Genomic DNA, 15,957 nt, shown 5'->3' with positions numbered 1-15,957 from the left:
AATATATTTCGGAAAATTAAAACTTTTCAGAGGAATTACCAACGCTACTTGGTTTTTAAGAATTAGCACTTTACATTCCAATTTAAAATCAAAACGGTCAAAACATTAATTTGCAAAACTACTCATAGTTTTCACTGCAATATTAAACAACATTCAAAGTGATATAACTCATTTTAAAGCATGAAACACGACCACAAGAAAAACACGCATTAACCAGTTAATATTCTTCTTTCTATAATAATTAGTATCTTTTAAGGCTGCACTTTGAGGTCTTCCACGCAAACAAAAAAATTGATTATTCTTCAAAAACATTGCACTATTAATTATTACATCTGACTTAGCTACTTACAACGGAGCAGAGGAGGCTATATTGTACCATATATAATACCCTACTTTTGCGTGATGTTACTAATTTTAGTTTTAATTTTAATTTGAGGGAAGCAAGAAATCACAAAGAAATTATTTTACCGACTTTACAGAGAGTTATTATTCATTTTTAAAATATAAAAGAGGAGTAAAATCTGATCAGTTTTAAGAGTGACTGAATATGACATTTTGCAGTACTGAATACATGGTAAATGTCTTATTTTATAGGTCATTATTATCTATAGTTCGATTATAATTCTAATTTAAATATATTTGTGTTTAGATTTGTTTTCAGTTTTAGTGATACATGTGAAAGAACGCTTTATGATAATTAAAAATTTTAATGTTTTGAAATTTATTAAGTAAGTCTATAATTTATTAAGCAAATTCTAAAAAGTAGGTCCTAACAGAATACTCTTTCCTCGAACAACAACATCCAAGCTTACACGTAGACTTTATGAGGCTCTTAGCCGTCTAGTCGGCTGCATTCTTGGAGCAGGTTGAAGCAGAGAGTAGATGGTTTCTGCCAGGAAGATAATACACTGTGAGGCTAAGGCCAGGTCAGTGGTCTTCCTTGGTGGCGCTCATTCACTCCCTCACTTGTAAGTACTATACCATACGCTATATATCAGGTAAGCAAAAGTGTTGCCTTTTCATTTTAAGACCTCTTTTTCTCTAAAAAAAATTTTCCCCCCATTTTCAACATATACTACATACAGTAATTAATTAAAGTGTACGTAGACCCTTTTTGTGAAAAAAATCCAATTATTCGAATTTTTGATTATTCGAATAGGGTCCGGTCCCAATTAATTCGGATAATTGGAGTTCTACTGTAGTATAATTTAGAAGTCACTATATGATTATAAATTATAATCATTCATTTCATTATCTAAATAATTTGGTACTTTTCCGTTTTGCCGGCGCAGGCGATAAAGTCGCCAATAATGGTACAGCTGATGCCAAGGGGAATATCCCCGCTGGTAACCTTTTACGCCTCATTTTCAAAACAAGTAGCAGCCATTTCTTATCAGATTGGTAGTTTCTTTCAATACTGGCATACAATAACATAGAATTTTTACCCAGATATTTCAATTTTATGCCCTAAGGCCATTCACGGTAGTTAAGTCAAATAGGATGCAATCACACCGCTCACCCGAAGGCAAAGATATAGAAAAGGCAAAGGGTTAAACTCATCAATTCTAATGAGAATGCACTAGCAAAGTAAAGCACATTGATCAAACTGGGTTAACCTAAATGTTCCGCTTACTTTCCAAATTTAACTGTTTGAAAATATAAGTGAAATGTTGATAGTATTCTTCTGTTCATTATAATAGAAGTCAACTCGGTTTCTTTTGTTTTTCTAACAGCTATTGGAGGAACATTAATTTTGAGTTAACTATAGACGCCATCCCCAGTATTACGCTGGTTAATCGGGAATTGACTGTAATGCTTTAATACACAATTCGATCTACAGTCAAAATGTAAAATATCTAGAAACAACTCTCAAACACAGTTTAGGTAAAAATAACAAAAATTTTAAGTTAATGCTTTTAGTATTGTGCTGACGATTTCTTGTTCTTTTGAAGCAGTAGTGATTGAGGTAAGACAGTGCGGTGGATGCATCTAACAATTTTACGTAATTCTAGTTTTCCGATGCCAAATGAAACTGAAGCAATCGAATCAATCGACCGCTAGATTTCCCCCTTTCCCTCTTCTGGGAGACAGAACCCTCTCTTTTGAGGAAAAATCCCCAAGCAGATGGGGAAAATCTCTTTCTACCCGCAACGATCGACAAAAGAGCACCGAGAGCCTGCAGGAGGAGAAAAGAGGAAGATAGAGAGGGGAAGGGTGGGGAATGGATCCAGAAAGGGGGCGAGGGAAGAGGGAGACGGCACAAGCAGTTTGCTTCTAAAACCGTCGCCGGTTCCCGTCCGTCAGATAGCTACGTATTACCAGCCCGCCTTGGTTTGCTTTTACTCTGCCTCTGTTCGTTCCGTTTGTCATATTTTTTGAGTTGGAATCCTTGTGTGTTTGTTGTATCTGTGTCCTGTGAGCGTCTGGACGAGTTTCTGTCGACATACACATTCCGTTCAAGAAGTTCATTCAACCTCCGAACTGCTCCCAGAAGCGCAAGAGAGTTCGGTTTCTCAAGTCTTCCAAGGAACTAACTGTTGTTGCTCATTGCCGTAGCCAGAGGCTCTCTTGGCCACTCTCTTCTCCTCTACCGATATCCACCCAAGCCTAAAAACGGAGTTGGACGACCATTCGGAAGAGTCAGGTACGTACAGGGATGCCCGGGAGCGGGAGATCGAAGAAGGGATGCTAAATCCAAGATGGCGGCTCCCGCTCGGGTAGCCGACACTTGCAAAGCAGCATGGGAAGGGGTTTTTCTCGCGGTTGAAGCGGAACATTTCACGAAATGACGCTTGGATAGGTTTTTAAAATTCCACTTTTCTTTGAAAAATGGATGAAAGCGTTGAAGAACTCCTAATCAGCTGCTACGATTGTAGTTTTATTAGAATGTTTAAAGAAGTATTTTAAATGAAGGAATTAAATTTGATTAGGTAGGGTATTAACCAGGGTATAGAGTTGTGAAAAATTCGCAACTTTTAAACATGTTTAAATAGAGTTTTACTGCAGAATTTCAGAAAATTATATGTTTATTTAAACAGGACTGCCACTCTGTTGGAAAACCCTCAGAGTTCGGAGAAATGAAAAATAATTAAGAATTTTTTCCCTAATAATAAAATAATCTTTTTTTCTTTCTACAAAAATCTTAGAATAATTAAGTTTTATCAAGTAATAAGAGTTTGTGTTTTAAATAAAATTCAGTAAACAAACATTTCCCCTCTTAAAAAAGAAAACAAATATAGAGTTATTGTATCATTGTTTTTCTTGACCCCATCTCATATTTGATACTATTTTATCACTGCATTTATCACTGCTCTTCTACATTTATTAGTGAGCTGTTCGCTCTTCGGCCTAGAAATGTATTTATGCTGTTTCTCCTTCCTTTAAAAATATAATTACCTATCACTATAAATAATATAGTTAATAAGTCATTGAGCGGCACTGACCTACATTAGAATCAGTTACTATAATAATTAGGTATACTTTTGATTCAGAGGAGTTATTATATCCTCGATTTTAATTTTGAATACAATAGTGACGTTTATTAAGAATAATGTAATATTATAAAGCTGTTTGCAGAATGAACAGTTTCTTTATTTTTGTGCTTCTTTTCAAAAACCTACCTATTTTTTGAATGGCTCATAAATATTTGCTTTTCAATGATGATTTAAATTTTAATATAATTCTTGGTTGTATATTATTCGATAACTCATATTTAAGTTAATAACTATTTAGCTCCATTGTTCTATTTGATCATGGAAAATTAGGAAAATTAAAAGTTAAATTTCAATTAGGAATCCTGTTAATACTCTCAACTCAAAAATAAGATTCATGAGAGATTTTGAAATCAATCATGATGATTAACAGAACTTTACAAGAGTCTTCCCACCTCCCAAAGAATTTCTTGGGAAAATGAAGGTGAAAAGGGATAGTATGCATTCTTATTATTTACATTAATTTTAAAGTTTTCTTAGCAATGATTGGAGAGTAAGTTCATTGGTTATATGTTCTGAAATGTAAGCGAAAAATTATTACGCATTTTTATATCTGCAGTTATTCCAGTTTTATTCCAGGTACCTTTAGTTAGGCATTAACAAAACAAACTTTATTAAGTGTAATTAGTTTTAAACTTAGAAGTATGCTTTCTCCTGTCAAACACAGTTTTACTTAATAAGTATATTTATGATGTGAAAATTCAATAAAATGAAAGTCAGCATCAGTCATAATCATTCAGTATGTTTACTTATGATTTTGGTCTTTAAATGCACGTTTATTTAAAATATTTAAGTGTAGCATTGACTTAAATATTTCAATTAAAACTGTCAAGAACCTCCGATCAGAGATTATATAAAATCGTATTCATTATATTTTCAAACTGAACTATATGGAAAATTCTATCTGTAAGCAAAATTTCAGGGAAAAGGGCATGGTAATTTCATACAATTAATATAAAATGTAGCATTTTTTAGAAATTAGACTTACATATCTAGCTTGTTCAAGGTAAAGGATTAGAAAAATTCTTTGATAAAAAATCCAGAAACTGAGAAAACTCCAGTCGGGATTGAACTGTATGTGTATTATTTGTTAAGAGAAATGCTTTGAAATTTCCCATTATTACAATGCTAGATTCGTTTGATCATGTAAAAGCAGAATTCATGGAAATTTCAATATTCTCTCGGAAAATATTTGTCAGAAATATTTATACATGTTTCCGTGAGAAATATTTGAATGAATTCAAAGTACATCGGCTTTGATTCTTTTCCCATTACAGGGTTTTTAAAATTTTGAAATGAAAATGGCAGCAGCTAAAAGTGCTACTTAAGAATTTCAACTAAAACTGGTTTAAATACAAAATTTTTTACTGGTATTCATGAGAGGAGTCTGAAATTCAATGTTAAATCCGATTAAGTTTTTTTTTCTTTAAAGTGTTTTGTTTTTGAATATTAAATACTATTATTCATGGAAAAATTATATGAAGTAAAATCAAACAATTATTTCTAAAGTAAGACGTGAACTATATTTACTGAAATAAGTTACATGTTTCAATTTTTTAAGCTTCATTTTTACGAGAATTCAGTTTGAAAGTAACTTGTAAAAAAACTCAGTTAAGTAATTTGATTAAAAGTACAGAAAAATTTCAGGTTCAACAAATATTTAAATTTTGCAAATGCCTTTTTGTTACTTTTGTGGAAAAAATCATCTTTTAATCAAGTTATCAACATTTATGTTTGCTTTCTACGGTTACTATCATTTCTGTTTACTACTATTTTTATCTACTATGAATACTTATAATAACTGTGTAAGAGTTAACCTTACATAACAGACACGTAAATGTAATATTTTTAGATAATCAGTATATAGAAATATTGATTATAATGAATGCATTTATCTATTATTATGTGTATTAATGAATACATTTATTAATGATCTATTAAACTATTTATTAGAATAAGCATTAAAGAACATTATTGTATCTAATTTTATATTTAATAATATATATTATATAGTATCTGTTTCTATAGTTACGCGTATAAGAGCTACGAAGTATTTAACCTTATATAATAGGCACTTGATATGTAGTATTTAGTATCAGGAATTATGTTTTCATGAATTATATATAACTCATTTGTTTGGTGTATACGTTGAAATAATAATTAGGTAATAATTAGGTATAACTTTCTAGATTTCATTCTGGAAAACACTTAAATTGTATCTAATTTTGTATTTAATAATATCTAATTTTATATTAATGTTTTTATACATTATTTTAATTTATACTAATATTATTTTAATGTTACAGATTACTACATTTATTTAATTCGGCTTCCCCCAAAAAATTTTTTTGTGCGTGTACTTTATGACAACCACATCAACAAATTTGAGATTTTCCGAAGTTCAGTGTCTGGTATGGCCTAAAGTATAATAACAATTTTCTCCTTTTTTACTTCACTAAAACTAACATATACTTCAGTCTGGTCTCACAAGTTACAGATTTTTTTTTTTTTAATCTAATGGCCGTCACTTGCTTATTCGACAATGGCCAATCGTAAAGGCCATCGTCGTGGTGGCCATTCTATTGTAGAGGCACCCAATAGGCGGCCACCGTTGTCTCCTATGAAAATACGGACAGTTACAACCATACCTTCTCAGGGATTCGAACCCGGGTCCTCTATAGCAGTAGACTCCCCTAACCACTATAGCGTCTGAGAGACTGTTACAGAATGTTTTAATTTTTTTTCCAATAGAATATGAGGGCAGGTTAAAAAATTTTAGGTTTTTAAAATTATTTTTGTCTTCGCCATAAAACTTAACCTTCTGTCCAAAGATGATAAATCAGCTTCTATTAGTCAGTAACTTCATTCTAGAGTTTCAGATTGCTTACATTTCAGTGATTTTGAGAAAAAAAATTAAAGATTTTATTTCTTCCTAAGGCGTTTATCTCTTTTCCATGCGACCATTCTGCTCAGCAAAATGAATTTTTAACATTTCCTGGAATAAATTGTCACGGCAAAACAGACTGCTCACTCAGTTTTGCCGTAAATATGGAGCCGCCCAAACGTTGAATCATTTTAATATTTTTTATACTACTGCGTTGTGTTCTACAAAAAATCCAAAAACCCTGATGGTCTTTCATTTTATGCTTTAAATAACATTTTATTATATTATTTATAACCTTATAAGGTATTTCTCCCGCCTTTTTAGCGTGCCTTCGTGGTGTAGTGGTCAGCATGCTGGGCGCGTATTCCAGAGGTCCGTGCTTCGATTCTAGGCGAAGGCGTTGCTCATTTTTCATCTTGCCTGCTTCCAAAAATGCCTAATGTCTCTACAGTGGCGCCCGAACTAAAAGGGTGGTGGATGATAATTCTCCACACCCAGGATTTGGCGATTGGGTCCCCTAAAACTCCAGTCGCCCTTTAAAAAGGAGGTGTATATAAGATATTTCTTTCGCCTTCTTAGCGTGCCTTCGTGGTGTATGCTGGGCGCGTATTCCAGAGGTCCGTGGTTCGGTTCCCGGCGAAGCCGTTGTTCATTTTACTTCTTTCCTGCTTCAAAAACAGCCTAATGCCTCTGAAACCTTTCAAGTTAAGGATTTTGGTAGCTTTAAATAACTTTTAATTTTCTAGAACATTTGCGTTCTGGAAGCAGTCATGATAACAAAATGATGTTTGTAATCTTAAAGTCTGCATCGTAAATTTCAAATTGGAAATGAAATTTTGCTCGAAACATAGCTTCTTCGAATGCCACAACAAAGCAAATAGTGATATCAGAGTTCTCAAAATAGTTTTATAAGGAAAGTATTAATTCAAAAAAAAATATGAATAAAGCTCTAAATAAAGAATATAATTACGGTAGTTCAAGTAAATATAAAAATTCTGTATGCATAGTTTTCTGTTTTTTTTTTTTTTTCATAAATTAAACAGTATAATGCTGTTTCTATCATGAAAACTTAAAATGAGTGCATGATGCTAGTACATTGCCAATGAAATGGAGCTAATAATAGGACATTGCGCCTATAAAAAGCCACTAACATGGAATAACGTATTAAGCTGTGTTTTCGTGACATTTTCAGTATTTTCTATAGAGATTAGTTATCTCCAATACACTTCAGAACTAATAATTTGTTGCTAAATTTTTCCAGTGCCACAATAAAGCAAATACTTCAAATCTCACGAAAAGCATCTATTTTACAAGAAGCATTTTGTATTACACATGTACACAAATAGAAATATTAGTTGCTAAATTATATTCATGGATAAATAATAATATTATATACGCTAAAATGGTCAAAATATCATTTCTTAGATTTTCTTAGGTTATATCTGTAGTTTTTTTTTAATATATAAGGAAAACTTTATAGCTTCTCTAGTTGAAGTTTTTAAAAAAAATTTTAAAAATTAAAGAAACAGTTCCTTTAAATTGCGGTTTTTGCTAGCTTTACAGACTGACGAAATATCAAATTACAATGAAACCTTCCATCATGACTATCGTGCTGAGACGATCACATCTGAAAGCGACCAGCGTTTTCACTAAGTCGATCACCTGTACAAAAGACATAAATTTTTTGGAATCGTCACTGGTCATGTTAGAGACGGTTAACTGTATTTTATTTTCCGCTGTTGAAATGTGCAAATGAAATGAAGTTAAGATTCATGTTAGTAATAAAGATATTTGTTTTAGTTCTAGAAAAATACGTATAATCGGCAAGTGGTACTTTTCACAAATTTAAATAGTAATACAACTTTTACTTTTCTTAATTAGTGTTAACTCATGTTTTTAAAGTTGTGTAGAATTTTTTTGCTAAGGGATTTAAAGTTTTTTTACTAAGGATTATATATCTTTGATTTATCTGTTCAATAAAACTGTGCATAAAATTTGGACTGCATTGAGGTTAAAATGGTTATTTTCAGTACAGAAAATTTTAAATTTTTTTTTTCTCTGTGTTCATTTTTTGCTTACATTCAGGTCTTAATTTTTTGAAGGATTGAAGGCTTACCTCTTTTCTTTGTTTTTTTCGTTTGCATATTATTGTAGCTGTTAATCAAAATATAGGTTTCAAACTATTTGCACTTTTATTTTTACGTATATGATAAATGTGCATGAAATGAATGCTAAAATTTGTTGTCGTTTAAAAAATATTTTAAAGTTAAAACCAAATTAAATTCTTCCATTTTTTTCCCTTGCGAGTGATAAAAAAATGAAATGAAATAAAAGAATATCTGAAATTCCATTCACGTATAGTACAATTCAACGAATGAAGAAAAAAGAATTGAATGTTAGTACTTAGTAAGTAAATTTAAAAAAAAGGATTTTTTTAATAATTTAAAATATTATTTAAAAAAGTAGATTAATATTATATATATTTTAAAGTATACTTATAATTTATCGTTAAAACATTACGCAGTCCGGATTCCCTCTACAAAAATAAAACGTAGTAATAATAATGAATAAAAGTATTGTGCTTCAATAAATTGTTTTAAGACGCCGGGCAATATTTATGCTTCTGCTAATTTGAGAACTTTTTATCTATATTAGTATTTAAAGTCTTATTAAATCAAAACAAGCTCAATAAAGTAGACTAGAAGAGAATACGCTAATGTGACAATCAAAATCGTAAAAACAACCTTGTATTTAGCGTAAGTATATTGAAACACTCAATCGATTTCGAGAGCAGCTAAAGGTCCCTCCTCATCAGGAGACAGAAATATCTAGAAAGAAGAAAAATAAAGGGAAGGAGTCTCAGAAACACGTGGTCCTTATCAGCACTGCACGTGGTTATAACCGGATTTTTAATCAGAGTTACACTGGCCGCCTACTTTTACTTAGCCAGGCTATCTGATCAAACAAGTAACACAAAGGACAAGAAAATTGGCGAAGTTAAAAATAGGGAGCGAGGGGCAACTGCACCTTCACGCTCAAAATCTGAACTTCGATTTATCGAAGTTCAGATTTTGAGCGATAATTTTGAGTTCAGATTTCGATAAATCAAAATCCGGTTATAACCACGTGCAGTGCTGATAAGGACCACGTGTTTCTGAGACTCCTTCCCTTTATTTTTCTTCTTTCTAGGTATTTCTGTCTTCTGATGAGGAGGGACCTTTAGCTTCCCTCGAAATCGATTGAGTGTTTCAATATACTTACGCTAAATACAAGGTTGTTTTTACGATCTTGATTAAGCTCAATAAAACATTAGAAAGCATAGACACATCATCAGAGTTTCAAAACTTATTTTACTATTTAAAAATTTTCTAACTGAGAATCTATGTTCAGAGTTTGCTCAAAAGTTAAGCAATTACATTTTAAGGGGGCTCATATACCTTAAACCCCTTATGATCTTCGAATATGTGACTGTTGCAAGAATTGAGATATTTTATTTATTTTAAAAGCAATTATTTTCAACATTTTACAGCTGGCTACATAATATAGCTGCTTTGGAAAATAGTAACCAAAACGTTTGTGTTGCCACAAATATTTTTGTAATTTAATCAGCTTTGTGACAAAAGTTTTCATCATATTTCCACCTTGCGCGCATGATATTTTAAGAATGGCTAATGGTACATACTTGAAATTTAATAGAATTCTTTATGTGGGCACTATTCTAACTGAACTAAAAATCTGATGAATATTTTAATATTAAAAAATTTTATGCACGAAAACATTACAGATTTTTTTTAAAAAATAAAATACATTTTCTAAACTCAACTCCAAATAAAACAAAAATTTAATGTGAAATTCTTAGAATTTTTGGTTCACAGTAGTTTCTAAATGTTATAAAAGCTATATATTAAATATGGAATTAAATTATGCAACAGAATGTTCTAAACTGTGCCCGCAAGGTGGAAACAGGACGAAACATTTTGTCACAAAGCGGATTAAATTATAAAAATTTGTTGCAACACAACCTTTATGAGTACTATTTCAGAAAGCAGCTATACTATATAGTCAGCTGTAGAAGGTTGGAATTAATTGCGTTTAAAATAAATAAGTTATCTCAATTCTTGCAAGAGTCACATATTTGAAGATTTTATGGGTTTTAAGGTGAATGAGTTTCCTTAAACATGGAATTATTTTAAAAAATAATGCTGATAATATATTTCAGAAATTTATGTCAAATTTTTTTTAATGTTTGTTATTATATATAATTGTTACCTGTCAGATAAGAAAGCAAATTAAAAAGCATTTTACCTGCTGGTTTAGAAACGCAAGGGTGTTTTTTTTTATTAAGATTTTAATTTTAACTTGATCTTGCAAATATTAGTAAAAAACTGAGAATTAAAAATTGTGATTTCTGTTTGATCTTGTACGGAAGGACTTTGTTGATTGAGGCATCAGGAAATATATTATTTTAATTTTCTCTTACTTTTTTCCTCCTGAAAATACTACAGTTGCTTTTTTAACGTTATTTATTTATTTATTCATCAGAAATTATTTTTGATGGGATACAAAAGTTTTAAATTTATTGATAGTATAGAAGTATATGTCTATGGAGTTAGGCCTAAAAATCTTTGGAGTGATATTCGTGTATTACTTAAGATAATTCAGCTGTGTTTGTTTAGCTCTTGCACATGTGTTCAATTAATTCCGCAACTTCCTTCGCAATCTTGATTCTGGTGGATTTTTTAAAAATTTCCGCAATCTTCGTCATTCTTCTATTTCAGGTCAGGCTCAAAAATGTATTATGTCAGGATTAGTAAGTAATTCGCCTTTTTAATTCCCGATGCTTCAAAGCGTTATTAACTTTGTTACTTAACTGAGTTTTGATTTGTTAAATCGCCAAGACTGAATTTCAGTTAAACGTTATGGTATTATAACGTATTTTCTCTCTGCTTCCAGCATGCCTTCGTGCTGTAACGGTAGCGCACTCGGCGTGTATTTGAGAGGTAAAAGTTCGAGTCACGGGGAGGGCGTTGCTCATTTTTCATGTTTTCTGCTACAAAATAACCTAATCTATACAGTGGCGCCAGAACTATAAAAAGGTGGTAAATAATAATTCGTCACTACCAGGATTCGGCGATTAGATGCCCTAATTCCCAGGTGCTCATTAAAAGAGGCATTATGTAAGATATTTTCTCCCTCCTTCCGGCATGCCTTTGTGGTGTAACGATAGCACACTCGATGCCCATTCGAGAGGTCCAGGTTCGAGTTCCGGCAAGGGTATTGCTCATTTTTCATGTCTCTTGCTTCAAAATAACCTAATGACTCTACTGTGTATAAATAAACATGATCACAAAACATTTCAGTAACAAGTTTAATCAATTTGAAATTAATGTTGCATGTATGTGAAATCTGCATTATATTTCTTAATTTATAAGAATTTATATAACGCACCATTGGAACAAATTGGAAAGACATGCACCGACCATACTGATGTATGTTAATTAACGAATTATTGACAAACTAATGTCGATTTAAGGTAAAACCTTTAGGCTATTAAAACCGTTTTTTGATTTGTTAAATCAGCAAGATTGAATTTCAGTTAGCGTTATGACATATAAATTAACATTATCACGAAATAGTTTAGTATCAAGTTTTATTGATTTGATACTAATGTTGCATGTATGCGAAATCTGCATCATATTTCTGAATTTAAAGGAATTTTTAGCAAAATAATGTCGATTTACAAGTAACATTTTAGGCTATTTAACAGGTTATAGAATTTTTAGTCGTAACGTTAGTCACAGCCTCATCATCAGTTTTGGGAAAGCAATACTTTTTTGTTGCTCGGTAAGTGATGCCTGAATTGCATTTAGATTATCGATTTGAAAAATTAGGGTGCATTCACTGTGGTTTTTGATGTATTACTTGCATTATTCCTTTTATTTTATTACTTATTATTTGAATTATTCCCTTTATTTTATTACTTATTATTCGCATTTCCCTGTTTTCATTACATAGGTTTTATGAATTATAAGAAAAATAAGACATTATGATCAAAGATAACATTGAATAACACGAAACTTTGGATAGTGGATGCTTTGCTTCAAAGAAAATCTTTATGATAATATTGAAGCATCTATATCGCTCTATTCATGTAACGCACGAAACTGTGTTATCGATTTAGTGGCAGAAATGTTCAGGCTTGATGTGATAGCTATTTTGCTTCGACACGATGATATAGGGTTCAAAAGAGTATCTTATCAGTTTTTGCCATTAGCATTAATAAAATCTTGGATAATATTTCTGCAAATATAATCTTTTATTTATCCAGTTTTTATTATTATAAATAATTGTTTTTTGTTTTTTTACGATATATTAACGTGATTTTACTTTCTTCTCTTTTGTTAGACCAAAGAAGAAGTTTGACCAGAAGGGCTATTCATTTCGTGTTAATTAACTTTTCAGATTGTTGCCGCCAAATATTAGAGCCCTGCATTACATTTAAAGTAATTTAATTATGAAGAATCTACATAAATGTATGTACGTTTCTCGTACTGTGATAAAACAACGGTACCTAGAGCCATCAAATTTTGAATAACGTACGTCTCCACCTAAAGCCCAAGTTTGGAATTTGGAATTTATTTTATTATCCAGTCCATATTTTTTAAAGCATTTATAAATTTTTGATTAAGAAACTCAAGGATTTCAAAGCGAGCCATGGCAACACTGTACGGGAAAAAAATTTTATCTCCAGCGTGTGAGATCGGAAACTCTAAAGATATGCTCTTTTTAAATATTTTGCGATACTGCTGTTGATTGAATTTTATGGTTTAAGGGCGAAGAACAGGATATTTTATAAATGAATGTAACACACAAAACGTTAAAAAACACTCCTTTGGGCGTAATATAAAATCTGAAAGATTTATTTATTTATTTATTTTTTACTTTCGTTAATGCATTTTTGAATTCTTTTCCATTTACAAATTTTTATTACAAATTAAAACTTCAGCTTTTTGAATAAAGCCCTATAATCGGTACAAATTTCAAATAAACTTAAAATTTAATCCGAAAACATTTACTTTAAATGTAATTTAAATTTTGAATACACTCCAAATTTAATATTAAACATTCAAATTTAATTTAAATTTCGAGTCAACCCCTTTAGTTACAAGGTATTTCTCCCGCCTTCTTAGCATGCCTTCGTGGTGTAGTGGTCAGCACTCTCGACGCGAATTCGAGCGGTCCGTGGTTCGAGTTCCGGCGAGGTCATTGCTCATTTTTCACTTCTCCTGTTTTGAAATAACCTAATGTCTCTGCATAGTCTCTTAACATACACCGATCAAAACTTAGACATCATCAGAGGGAAAAAAGATCTGAACTTTAATAGATTGACCTTATTAATTGCAAATATGCATTTAACACTTCTATACCATTTCAAAAATTTGAGTAAGTAGCTTTCACACGAGTTTCTTCTTTTGCTGATGCACCGATTTTGTTGAACGTGCAAAATTCCGCTTACCGATATTTTTATACTAAGCTCATATCCGTTGATGTGCATAATAATAAATGTAACAATTTTTTACTGACCTTAATACTGTTATTTTATTAGACTATTATTTTTATCGCATTTTTTGTATCACTTACTTGTTAGAAACATTTTTTTGTCACTGCGTTTACCATTTCACTTTCAGGTTCAACGGGCATAAAAGTAACGCTTTCTATTTTAGAAATATGCTTATATATTTCATTAATACTTTATTAGCCATGGCAGTGCTTCGTAGATGCACAAATCACAGTTGTTGATGAATTGTAATTAATATTCATGAGTATTAATTAGCACTTGAAATATGAGAAAGCAATTAACATTTTCTTTGCGTATAATTTTGTAATTGCATAATTAATTAATAGAACGCACTGTGTATTAATATTACGGTCAACTCCCGATTACCCGAGGGAGGATCAACCGAACTGTAGATAAACAGGTTCTATCTGAAGGGGAGGGGAAAAGAGAAATTCTGATGCGAACACCACATGACCTTTCTTGTACTGCCTGCCAAATTATACATATTTTTTGCTACACTTCATTTAAATTTATTTCTTCAAATTACACTACCTTAAGTAATGTATCTCTCAAGGCAAGTTGAAAATGACATAAAAAGTTGCACTTTTTGAAATTAAATACACCCATTAATTTTTGCCGTATGGGAGTCAAATTTCTTTTCATTTTATTTTTTCATAATGAGCATAAAACTTTTCCAAATATGAGTATCGAAAGAGGAAGACCGCATTAAAGATTAGGTTTCATTATTTGTAAATAATATTTTCCTTTTTAAATTTAACATTACGAAAACATGAATTTTTCTTCATTTGGTAATATAATTCTTTAACTGGAAATAAACGACTAAGACCGATGATTGCGAAAATAAAGGCCGAGTAAGGATTTATAAGCCAGCTAAAGGTGTAGGTGCATATGTAAGAAAAATAAAGAATATGTTAAAGATTAAATTAGCAACGTAAATCTCCCTTCTCAATTCTAAAAATAGTAACCCCTCTCTACACTGAGTCATTTCGAGACTATTCTATGTCATATGATTCTTACGTAATTAGGATGATGAAAATGGAACTAAAACTCAACCAGCCAATAGTCATTTTACAGCAATATTAACTGTCCAATCAAAATGCTTTGAAAACCAAGACTAACTTTGACTTGAGATTTCATCCTGAACATCACACACTTGCTTTCCACGCTGCCGGCTTGTGTGTAGCCGTAAAATGTTGCTGATAATAAAACTGAAGATTTAATCTGCCTTCGCCTCCAATTTCCTAGTCATTATGGATCAGTACTTCTAGGCCATCAAAATTCCTGCTCCTGAATTTATTACATATAAATACATGCATATAAACCAATAATTTGTAATTAGAAAACTTTTTATATACCATCTCCAAGGAACAGAAATTCAAATACATTTGATTCTCCTGATTTCAACAGAAAAAGGAGGTGCACAACTAGATGCTACAGCGATGCCATACACAAAATTTCAAATTTCTACGGATTATTGTTTTTTAATTATGAGAGATACATACATACGTACGTACGTACTGACGTCACAGAACCTCTTTTTAATCTACTTTAAATATATTTTGCAATCCGTTTTGGGAATTATTCTGTCCATACGTACAAACGCCAGGGATAAAAGTTATCCAAATGGATTCGAGAACTGTCAACATGTGTATTTCTGTTGAAATATGGTTCCAAAAATGTTTCATGATTACAATACTTCTTTTACTTCGTACAAGGAAGTAAATAACGGTTAAGTTTGCTTTTGCAAAACTATAGAAAAATTACTATCACAAAATATCAGCGTAACACAAGTGTCTATGGAAAATACAAAAAGAAATAGAAAAGTGTGTGAAAAAGCAGTGATAGCAGATAATAGCATTTAAGATTTCTTTTTATCTACAACAATACAAAACTTAAACATACAAAATATAAAAAGCATTGCTAAATCTTCTGATAAGAGTTAAATGCTCAATCTTAAAAATATATCGAGTGGGTAGCCATTAATCTTTTGTTTCACATTGACT

At 31.3% G+C, this 15,957-nt stretch overlaps 1 protein-coding gene across 1 annotated transcript in view; it reads left to right on the top strand.

The window, feature by feature from the left end:
• The first annotated feature begins 2,237 nt into the window (after positions 1-2,237).
• Positions 2,238-15,957, top strand: part of LOC118184323 (ELAV-like protein 4) — a 127,055-nt gene continuing 113,335 nt past the window's right edge. Inside the window, exon 1 of the mRNA XM_035353984.2 lies at positions 2,238-2,644. The gene's annotated coding sequence lies outside the window, so the exon portion shown is untranslated. The remainder of the gene's footprint in view (positions 2,645-15,957) is intronic.

This window comes from Stegodyphus dumicola, chromosome 2 (genome assembly GCF_044657685.1).
Source record: "Stegodyphus dumicola isolate Sdum_Otavi_A_Nest chromosome 2, ASM4465768v1".
In the NCBI taxonomy this organism is placed as follows: domain Eukaryota; kingdom Metazoa; phylum Arthropoda; class Arachnida; order Araneae; family Eresidae; genus Stegodyphus; species Stegodyphus dumicola.
Note: the sequence above shows the minus strand (reverse complement) of the source record. Positions and strands in the feature narration are given on the sequence as shown.